Genomic DNA, 12,315 nt, shown 5'->3' on the forward strand with positions numbered 1-12,315 from the left:
CTTTTTTTCTTGAATTATTGCTAGTTTAAGTGACCTCCTGAAATGTATAAAAATTTAGGAAATTCCATTTATTATTGTATATTGTCAAGTAGCTTAAATTTGATATAACTTGATAATTAGCATATTAGATAATTTTCAGTATTTACTGTATTTATTTAATATGCTTCTGTGATTTTTCAGATTTGTTATGAACCTCTTCAGTAACCTCATTTATATGGACATTTATAATTATGAGCAAATGCAAAATAATTTAGAATTAGCTCTCTATTCCGCTTTATAATTACAATTAGAGAAATATAAAAAAAAGAATTAAAAAGTGTTGAGGGATTTTTTCATCTTGTTTTATTTTTCTTTTTAGAAAATATTGAAGTGTGTGTTCTTTGCTATTTTTTATGGAAGTGATGAACTTGTATGGGTGACAAAGAGTGGTTTGATAAAATAAGTAGCATAAAAATCGGGGCTGGAGAATCAAACTGAGGTTGGTTACTTAATTTTCTGACTTTTATGAGTCTCAAAATATTACTTAATCAACAACTCTACCACAGGATGAAAATAATATAAAACAGAAAACCACTCTTCCTTCTCTTTAACCTTCACTGTTTCATGATCAGGTTTTAGGCACAGACACATCCCCAATATGTAAATGTAAAGATCCATTTTTATACATTTCTATGTATGATTTATTTTAGTGGTTTCAATGTAATCATATTTTCTCAGTAATAACTCAGTTGTTCAATGTTCTAAATCCAACTCAGTGTTTCAATCTCAAAGCTCTTATGGGAAAATATGGGCTAATAAAAGTAAGAGGACGTAAAAACCCATGAAAAGAAACAACTTCACAGTTCCCTGTTCTTTAGTAAAGGCAGTCCCCATACCATGTTTTTTTTTCACCCTCTTCTAAGACAGGTCTTTACTAAATATTTTAGTAAAATTAACAAAATTAATTCATTAAAGGGTTTTTTGTTTTGTTTTGTTTTGTTCATTTGTTTTTTACACATATGATATTTATTTTGGATTTGGAGGAGGATTCTGAAGGTGAGGGACCAAACCATATATCCCCCAACTATGTCTTCCTCAGCTAGAATAAGGAAATTTTAATAAGGGAAAATGTTGATGTCATCCCAAATCCCATACCTACTTCAGTAAAATATTTGTAAGAGGGTCAGTCTTCATAGGAAGGTCCAGCCCAGTTATTAGCAGTTCTCTCTCTTTCAGTTACAGGTAAGTTTCTTGAAGGCCACCTGGCTGTTGAAATTATGGATTTGAAGACTGAGGTGTCTAGCATTGTTTTATAACATGCTTCACCTACCCACAGCTCTTTGGTCTAGAATGTTCAATTTCACCAAAAAGCACTATATTCTTACAATTCATATATATTTTTCTAAAACTCTAAAGATGATTTTTAACTTCGGCAGCATCTCTATGATCATATTTTATTCATATGTCAAATAAATGTTTACCCAGGACCAAGTCAGACAAACACTTTGCTAAATATTAAGTAAACCCTGACAGACAAAAAAACTCTATGGGCCTGGCCTAATGCAGCTAACAATTTAGTGAAAGCAAATATAAGTAAAAATAAGTATGAATTTATGTATTTTTGATATGTGTTTTGAGGAGAAATAAAAGAGAACCAAGTGATAATTATGGTGAGGGAAACTTTTAGCAAAGAAGTGTTATTTAAGCAGACACAGAAAGCATGAATGAGAATTAACCAGGCAGTACAGAGAAAAAGAATGCTCTCTATACAAGAATCATGAGTACAAAAGTCATGAGACAAGAAAAGGTTTTTGAATATCAGAATAATTGAATTATTATTGCTATAACTTTAAGTTTAATGGTTTATATGTTTGAAGTTATTAAAGCTATTTCTTTGGAAGGTAAAATTGAGTTATAACACTATTTAAGTAATGATTTGTTTGCTTCACATATGAATATTTTTGCTATGCCTGATTGTTTAGCAATGATTTCATAGACATAATTAGATTGAACAAAGCTAGCGGGAGAATTTTCCTAAGCTGGGCAATAATTTTGATAAAGTAAAACTCATTTGTAATTCACTATCTTTGTATGGGTTTATGAGGAGTCTTTGTATGCTTTATAAGGAGTCAAGTGACTTTATTTTGTTTATGTTCCCCACAAGAGTTTCTAGTCTCATACCCCATCAGATTCTATGAAGTGTTTAACCAAAATTATCCCTTAAGCAGTTGATTACCTAAGTTTCTTCTTTCAGAGGTGGCAGTTTTCCTCAGCCCTTTATTCACTTCCAGCAAATGTGTCAGTTGTTCTCTGCAGCTACTCCTGATGTCTCTTACTAGTTCTTTCTGCTACTCCTGACATTTCCTATAGCTGTCAGTGGCATGGCTCCCCGGGGGTCACAGATCTCAGAAACTCTTAACAGAAGTTCTTCAGCAGTTCCTCCTGTGAGTCACGATGGGGTCTCTCTAACAGCCTATAATGGTAATTTTCTGCAGCATGGTTCTTTAAAAACATACATCTGAAGAAGCTTCTTCAATTGCTTCACACTTGTGTTAGCGAAATAGAACTCTGGGTCACCAGCTGTTTCTCCTCTCATAGAGCCTCTGGAAAAGTTTCCATTCTGACAATTCTTGACATGTGAAATAGAATATGGCATATCTGTAAACCACCTACTGATCATAAATTCAGTAAATTTGTCAACCTTCTTTATGGAAAGTGTCTAGCTAGGAAGCCAACCAATTTACCAACTGAATCTGAAAATCAGAATAAATGTGCCTATAGAATAAGTGGGAAAACAATACCAAATTTTCTGATATCTCAAATAATGCCACTGAGAGACTCAGAGTCTGTTTAATTGCTTAAGTTAAAATCAAGATTCAACAGTGAAGTATGAGGCAAGCTATATGGGTGCTATGAAGCTACCAGAGGAAAACTCTTAAGTCAAATTCTCTCTTCCCCTTAAAAATAAAACTTGAAAGCTCCTTACAGTTAACATTGGCAGAAACATAGGAAGAACTGACTTTGTCGTTTGCCTTTTGTGAATTTTCAGTACTAACCAGACAAAATGGAATAAAATATTAAGTGATGATAGGACAACTCTAGTATAAACCAAGGGGCTCTTCAATTTCACTCACACGATTTCAATTTCTAGGATCTGAGTGTTTTTCAGAACAGTGACGATAGGCCAGATTTTTCTCAGGATCTAACTACCCAAAACATTCCCTTTAAGCAAGTTTGAAAGCACGTTAACTCCTTCAGTGCAACAATTTTCCCAATACGACTCTGGTGACCTTGAAGGTAATGTAGCATTTCCATATATCTGACTTTCTTCAATTTGAAGGCACAAATCCCATCAGGCTTTTAGCTGCTGGAGAATTTGCTCATATAAAATTGCTCCAGATGTTTCTCAGTTTATTGCAATTTTGTAAAAGGTCTAAGATCTATGTACATAATTTCCAGCATAATTGTTGTTTAAGAGTGGACAAGATAATCTTTAAAAATCTGATTCCCAATTAAAACATTCAGAAGATTTCTCATTAGGATAATGCCTAACTTTCTTAACAGGTTGTGTGATCATTTGTCTAGTTTGGTGAAGAGTGTCTTGATTTAATTTTGTTATGTCAACATTATCACTAATTGTGCCCCATTTACTCTTAAGATATGTCCTTATTTGGATGAAAAGTTACATAGTGTCATTTTTACTGTGCCGTAAAAGACCTAGGATGAACTGACCCTGCCTAATGCTTCAGACTCATCTTTTGTACCTTCTATCACTCCTCTGCCTTCAGATAATCCCTTTAGGCAATCCAGCTAAACCAAACTTCTTGTTATTGCCTAACTGTAAGATCCTCTCTCAGCTTTGTGCTTTTGCTCATAGATGGATCACCTACCTCAATGCTCCCTCTCTCTATGGATTACCCTACAAACCTCTCTCCTTTCTATGAGATTCTTACCAGTTTTTTGAAGAGAAGCTTCCCTGCCGTGTCTCCCTGGAATCTTCTATCCATTCCCCGGGTCAGTGGTGATGTCTCTCATAGCCCTCTCCTTTCACCTTGTGTATGTTCCGTATCTGTCTCATGGCACATGTATTGATTCTATATATCTGTTTACAGAATGTCTCTCCAGGACATAGCAAAGTTTTTGAAGTCAGGGACGTTTTTCTTTGAACCCTAATGCCCTAAACCCTGGCATATAATTAAAAATTATCTAATTTTATACATGAGTAAAAAATGAATAAAAAAAGAATGGACAAGGGGCACCTGGGTGGCTCAGTGGGTTAAGCCGCTGCCTTCGGCTCAAGTCATGATCTCAGGGTCCTGGGATCGAGCCCCGCATCCGGCTCTCTGCTCGGCAGGGAGCCTGCTTCCTCCTCTCTCTCTACCTGCCTCTTTGCCTGCTTGTGATCTCTCTCTGTCAAATAAATAAATAAAATCTTAAAAAAAAAAGAATGGACAATTGTTTATTTTAATTTTTTTTAATATTTTATTTATTTACTTGACAGAGATCACAGGTAGGCAGAGAGGCAGGCAGAGAGAGAGAGAGAGAGAGGAGGAAGCAGGCTCCCTGCTGAGCAGAGAGCCTGATGTGGGGCTCGATCCCAGGACTCTGGGATCATGACCTGAGCCGAAGGCAGAGGCTTTAACCCACTGAGCCACCCAGGCGCCCCGACAATTGTTTATTTTAAAATGTATAACTGTACTATGCATTATAATAAAAATAATAATCTGATTAGTATCTAATTCTATCTAATCTTCTGAAAATAATTGCTTTTCATCAGAATAGATCCTGGCTTGCATTATTTTATAAGCTCAATATATAAACATCTGGATTTATGTTCTGCATTGGATACTTTGAAACATTATTATTGACTTCAAACAAAGGGATTTTTTTCAAAACAAATTCCCTTGTTAGAATTTTTTTTTAAAGATTTTATTTATTTATTTGACAGAGAGATCACAAGCAGGCAGAGAGGCAGGCAGAGAGAGGAGGAAGCAGGCTCCCCGCCGAGCAGAGAGCCCGACGTGGGGCTCGATCCCAGGACTCTGAGATCATGACCTGAGCCGAAAGCAGCGGCCTAACCCACTGAGCCACCCAGGCGCCCCACCCCTTGTTAGAATTTAAAACATAAGCCTATTTTCAAAGTGTTGACTACTATACTATTATCAGAATACTCTTACCTTAAAGCGAGGTATATATCTTCAAAGTATATATTCAAGTACATGTCAATGTTACTTTTATCCATAAATGCACAACTCTGACCATTTGTTTGAAGATAAATCAAAATGATTTTTAGAGGATGTCCACATGGCCAGCTAGCATCATATAAGCTCTGAGAGTCATTTCAACTATCAATTTCCAATCAACATAGTCCATCTGTCCCCAAGAAACCATAATGGGCAGCATGCTAGGGTATTAGTCATTTTAGTCACACCTTCCTGTACATAGATTTCCCATACACAGACTTCAGGGAGATCTTTTAACAATCGTTATGTTTTAATAAAGAGCTCAGAATTGTCTGCTACTCTGCATGTAGTCTCATTCAGTATTTTTCAAAATTCAAGCCTTTAAAAATAGCAACAATTAAATACAAGCTGTGGAAGTCTGTGATGTGATACAACCAAGGGATAGATATATTTATCATATCTATCTATCTGTGTCTATATCTATACAGATAGATAGAGAGACAGAACAATCTCCATCCCCTAGAACATCACATCACAGGTTCTCTCTCTATGAGTACCTCCATATATGAATATGTCCATACAAATCTATATCTTTGTACATGTCCTCATTATAGATTTGTGTGTACATCTCTCCATAGCTAATTATCTTTAAATTCTGCTCTTTGGATTTTTTTGTTTCCATTTTATGAAGGAATAAATGAAAGTTAAGTGATGATAAGATAATTTTCCAAAGGCAGAATTTAAAAATAACAAAAATAACAAAACAGCTGAATTGGGATTCAAAATTGTTCATCTGCATTCATGATTCTACTGTATTTTCTCTGCTATGTGAAATCGTCTCTTCTATTTCCTATATAAAAATCGTGATCTTTTAGTGAAGGTGAAGAAAAATATCCAAATCAATTATTATTCTTAAACCTAGGGATTGTCTATAAACATATAAAGAATAGAGACTCTCATATATCATCATCATATACTCAAGGTATTAATTACTTACCCAAAAATATAAGGATTATTTGAAAATTGCCTTACTATCCCTTTAATGTTATTCAAGAGTCTGAACAAATTATAGCTCTGTACATTGGATCAGCATGCTTAGAAATTCTTAAAAAATCAATTAGATATTATTTGCTCACACTACCGTACAGCACTTCAGTGAAGCACAGAGACAGATTGAGGAGGACTCAGAGAGCCTTAGAATATAGTGAGATACCCCCTCACAGCAGTCAGAATGGCTAAAATTAACCAGTCAGGAAATGACAGGTGCTGGAGAGGATGTGGAGAATGGGGAACTCTCCTATACTGTTGGTTGGAATGAAACTGGCATAGCCACTCTGGAAAACAGTATGGAGGTTCCTCAAAAAGTTGAAAATAGAGCTACCCTAAAAGTTGAAAATGATCCAGCAATTGCACTACTGGGTATCTACCCTAAAGATGCAGATGTAGTGATCCAAAGGGGCATATGCACCCGAATGTTTATAGCAGCAATAGCCAAATAGATACAGCCAAATTATGGAAAGAAACTGGATGTCCATGAACAGATGAATGGATAAAAAAGAGGTTTTATATATGTGTGTGTACACACGTGTGTGCACAATGGAATACTATGCAGCCATCAAAAAACCCAAAATCTTGCTATTTGCAATGACATGGATAGAACTAGAGGACATTATGCTAAGTGAAATAAGTCAATCAGAGAAAGACAATTATGATATGATCTACTGATATGAGGAATTTGAGAAACAAGACATAGGATCATAGGGGAAGGGGGAAAAATGAAACAAAATTAAACCAGAGAGGGAGACAAACCATAAGAGACTCTCAATCTCAGGAAACAAACTATGGCTTGTTGGAGGGGAGGGTGTGGGAGGGATAGGGTGGCTGGGTTATGGACATTGGGGAGGGTATGTGCTATGGTGAGTGCTGTGAACCGTGTAAGACTGATAAATCTTAGACTCATACTACTGAAACAAACAATACATTATATGTTAATAAAAAATAATATACTTAAAACAATCAGATTCATCTTCTGATCTAGTTAGAACAATGAAACTGTATTTGAGAGTTAATAAGTGGTGGATCTTTGAAAGTATCTTTACCCTTACCACAATATTTCATTTTTATCCTTGGTTTCTCTTTGCTTCTTAGTAATTTTTCATTTGTTTTATTGTGGAACTATCTCAAAATTACCAAATATTTGACTGCAATTCAGAGGTTTTTTTGTTTTGTTTTGTTTTGTTTTGTTTTGTTTTTTTCTGAATCATTTGAGAAAATTTGCTGACATGGTGCTACATCATCCTTGGTTTCTTTCATGTGAATCTCCTTAAACAAGTATATTCTTCTATGTAGCCACAATTCCTCCATCAGAATCAGAAAAGTATCAGTGATGCATTACTAACGTCTAATCTTAAAACTCCATTCATGTCTCTCCAATTGTGCCAATAATATCCTTTATCACAAAAATCCAGTTCTAACTAGTGTGTTGTGTTTAATCGCATTTAAGCTCCATCAATCTGGAAAAGCTCTTTACTTTCCCTGACTTTAATGGCCTTGACACCTTTGGAGGATTATAAGATAGTTATTTTGTAGAATGCCCTTCAGTGTGGTTTTGTTTGATGTTTCCCCATGTTTAGATACAGGTTATACACCTTTGGTAGGAAGGGACTTCTTATTTCATCCTATCAGGTGGCATTGCTTCAATTATCCTATTACTAAAGAGATCCTCTTAGATCATTTAATTCAGTTTCTGTGAAGCTCTTCCTTCTTTTCCCCTACTGTACACCAACATTCACTGTCCTGTATGGATACTCCCCTCACAGCGCTCATACTGTGACATTTCATATATAGCTGACCCCATGTAAATGCCCTCCTCACCCCAGTTGGGTTCAGACCCTCTCAACTGTGCTGCCTCACTGTATGAATGACCTTATACCTCTCAGACTCTGGCTTCTGAAATGGCACTTCTCTTATGCCATTTGCCTTTTTACCCCTTTCTGGTCTACCTCAAACACTCCAAGCCAACAGGCTTACCTGCATGGGCTTAATACCCTGCATTGATACTTTTTAAAATCTTTAAATAAGTTTTGACATCTCACACCAGAATGTCCCCTATACAGAAGCCCTAATCTGTCTGCTTGGATTCTGATGCTCCAAATAAGACTGTCCCCTATCCCATGAAAGCTCTCCTCTTTACACCTGGACTCCATGATCCCCTATGGGGTCAACCCTCCACCATGAGGACACCCATCCTTCACGTGGGTCCTGACATCCCACTCTGGGTTTCCTTACCAATCAGATGCCCTCTCTGTCTCCAACAAGCTGAGCCAGCTGCCCTTCTCATGCATTGTTCTCCTTGACAAAATTAAGCTCCACTGCATGATTTACTTCCCTGTATTGCCACCCTCATCACACTTCTCAGGCTTCTACACTCTGTGCCAGCCCTTCCCCCTATCATGCTGAATGATATTCTTATCCCATTCGAGATCCAGCTGCTTGTACTGGGGGGCCATCTTACATAAATATTCTTTCATGATGCACAGGCTCCAATACTGTCTACTAGGCTGCCTCTTGTGTAGAAGGCTTGCACACTAACTTGTGCTGTAATACCCCATGCCAAGCTATGCTTCAAAGCCCGTTGGTGGACACTTTCTCAGCCTGCCTGTACTCTGACACCCAGCTCTGCACCACCTCTGCTCCCCATACCTTCAGGCACTAATGCTTATTCTAGTCCATCTAATTATTTTGAATTGAATTGTTAGGAAGGGAAGGGAAGAGGAAGAGGGAGAAGAAAGGGATGAATGTTCACTTTTAATTCCTCTATTTATGTTACACTCTATTTAAATGCATAAAATAACTTAAACCTTATTTTAAAATTACTCTTGGGAAAAATAAGAAAACAAACAACTTGGATTTAAGTGAGCTATATATAGAGAGAGACTCAAATGCATTACCATGATGTTCAACAATTTGTGTCAGAAAGACCTATTAATCAGAATAATGCCTTACAAATTTATGGTTCCAAAGATGATTCAGATTTAAGTAAGGTTCTCTTGGATAAAGGCCAGTTTTCCTTTTAAATCTCTTCAAACCCTTACCTCAAATTTCTTAAGAAAGTCACAAGTTCAACTTCCACTTCATGGTATTTACTCATGTGACACTGACAAGAACTACTGATTTAAGACCAAAAGCAGCGATAAGCAGAATGAAATAATTAGTGATAAGCAGAAAAAGATAATTATCCTGAACATTTCAAATATCATCTCTTTCAAGACCTACTGGATCAAATGCTAATTTTTTTCTTTAAAAAAATTAAGTTTGCATTTTATCCACTTGCAGAAAGAATACAGGCCCATTAAGTGTCATTCTATAATGGAAATGAAAGGTCATAACTAAATTGGAGAAGGCTTTTATCCGTTAATGTGCAGATAGCAGCAGCACCTGCTCCATCACTGCTATGAATCAGCATGAGAAATTTGCATTAGACTGAAATGACAGCAGATTCCAATTCAACATGTTGAGACCTATCCACAAATTTTATGTATTTTTGTACAGAGAAGCATTAAATGTTCAGGAAAATAACTTGAATTCTAAGAATACTAAGAATCCTACTTCTGAGATCACACTGTCTCCTCTCAACTCTCCACTGATAAATATAGTCCATCTCTATTTCAGCTCTTTCCATCTCCCTATTCCATAAACACATACCAATATACGTTCCTTAGAAACAAACTGTTATGTTTATTTATTGGTGGAAAAAAATATAGCGTAGTGGTGAAAAGTAACAAACAATTCATGCTTACTCTTGTTTGAAATTAAATGTATACTCTTAACTTTTATGCTCTCATTCTAATTTTTAGGATTAACCCTGAAGATGATCTCAATTTTGCACTATCACTATAGGCTCTCTTCCAAATTTGATTCATATTAAAATGTCACATTGAGACCATCATTGTCCTCTGGTCACCACCATTCTAGGATTCTGCACTTTCCTTAATTCTGTGCTCTCATGTTAATGACATTAAATCTACCAGTTGCTCAAGCCAGAAATTCCATTATTCCCATTCTCACAGCTTATCAGTCACCAAGGCCTCAGAACCTTAAAATGCTTCTAAAAATCCACCTGTTCCTTTATATTTTACTTCTGAGTCCTGGTCAATTGGATCCACTTGTCACCTGGAGAATTTCCTGGATGATCACTTTGTTTCTACTATTTTCTCTTTGAAATCTACTGTCCACTGGAAATACCCCTAAAACATAATTCTCATTATTTTAACTAGTACAAATTTTCTTTTTTTTTTTTTTAAAGATTTTATTTATTTATTTGACAGGCAGAGATCACAAGTAGGCAGAGAGGCAGGCAGAGAGAGAGAGAGAGGAGGAAGCAGACTCCCTGCTGAGCAGAGAGCCCGATGCGAGGCTCGATCCCAGGACCCTGGGATCATGACCTGAGCTGAAGGCAGAGGCTTTAACCCACTGAGCCACCCAGGCGCCCTAACTAGTACAAGTTTTCAAAGGTAGCTTACAAAGTAAGTCTAGAAGCTTGGCATCACACTGATGCTCTGCTACCTATGCTACTTAATCTTTTATTCTCTGTGGCCTTTCTAACTCCTGCTAGACCTGCACCCTAATCAAGCTGCAGTGGGTAACTAGCTTCATGCCTTTGCCCATTATCATACATCAAAGAGCACCAAAAGAACTTTTTTTTTTTTTACTAGAAATAACATTGGTGCTTCTTTAGCACTTCTGTAATGATTTTATTATAACCTTTATTAGTCTGTCTTACATTAAATGTATTTCTTAATATGACTTTCTCATTAGGATTATTATTATTTCATGTTTATAACTTTCCCTTCAAATATCTATAATGGTGAATCAGTCATCTCAAATGTTTAATATATATTGAATTATAAAATATAATTATGGGATTTATGACAAAGGTGATCATGCACTGGGATGCAGAATGGATAGACTTTTTTGTAAGTGGTACAAGACAAATAGATTTCATGTAAAGAAAAAAAAATATTCACTCCTACTTCATAATATAAACAGCATATTTGGTATAGATTGCAGATCTCAGGGTAAGAGTAGAGTAACAGGCTTAAAAAGAAAGCACCAGAGAAAATCTGAGTAATCATAAAATAGGCGAAGATATAGGATACAATAAACACTATCTATAGAGATTACAAAATTATATATTGAACTGTGAAAAGACAACATTAAAACAATGAAAAAGCAAGTAACAGACATGGAGATGACACTTGCAATCCATACATCTGATAAAGGATTTTATACTAAATAAATAAGGAACTACTACAAATTCAGCTAAGAACAAAACACACAACCTAACAGAAGAATAGACAAAATACTTGAATAGGTATATCACAAACAAGGATATTGTAAGGGAGCTGGGACTAAATTTTATTATTCATTGTGGGAATGCACAAGAGTATGGCTCAAAATACCAAGTTCAAATGAGGTGAAACAAAGAACTCTCATGTATACTACTAAAGGGAGTATAAAATCATCAACCATTTTGGAAAAAAATGTTGGTAATATTTGAAATGGGACTATTTCAAATAAGGCTGGGAATTCTACTCCTAGGTTTACACCTAACAAAATATCACCTAAAGACTGGCAGAAGAATGTTCACAAACAGTATTCACAGTAGTCCCAATCTTGAGATTGCCCAAATGCCACCAGTGAAAATGAGATAAATTGTGATGTTATCACAGAGTTAAATGACATATACCAATGACAATGAAAAACCACATCTACATACAACAATACAGATGGATCTCAAAACAAAATGGGAATGAAGAAGCCAAAGAGGAACTTGGATGATTCAATATGTGTAAAATTAGAAACAAGAAAAATAAAGCTTTTACAATATTTCCAGAGGTTGGCTCCCTTTAGGGGAAGGCTGTAACTAGAAAGTGGCATGGGGAACCTTCTGGGATACTAGTAATATTCTGTATTGCTTTAATTTTAGGTGTTCTGTTATTTTTTATTGTTTTTATCTGTGTATGGTTTACACAGATGTGTTCAGTTTTCAAAAATTCATAAGACTGTACACTTATGATTTCTATGGCTTTCAATATGTGTGGTATACCATAAACATGTTTTAACATTCTACAGGAAAAAAATTGCTTACATG

The sequence above is a fragment of the Lutra lutra genome, chromosome 2, assembly GCF_902655055.1.
Source record: "Lutra lutra chromosome 2, mLutLut1.2, whole genome shotgun sequence".
Classification (NCBI taxonomy): domain Eukaryota; kingdom Metazoa; phylum Chordata; class Mammalia; order Carnivora; family Mustelidae; genus Lutra; species Lutra lutra.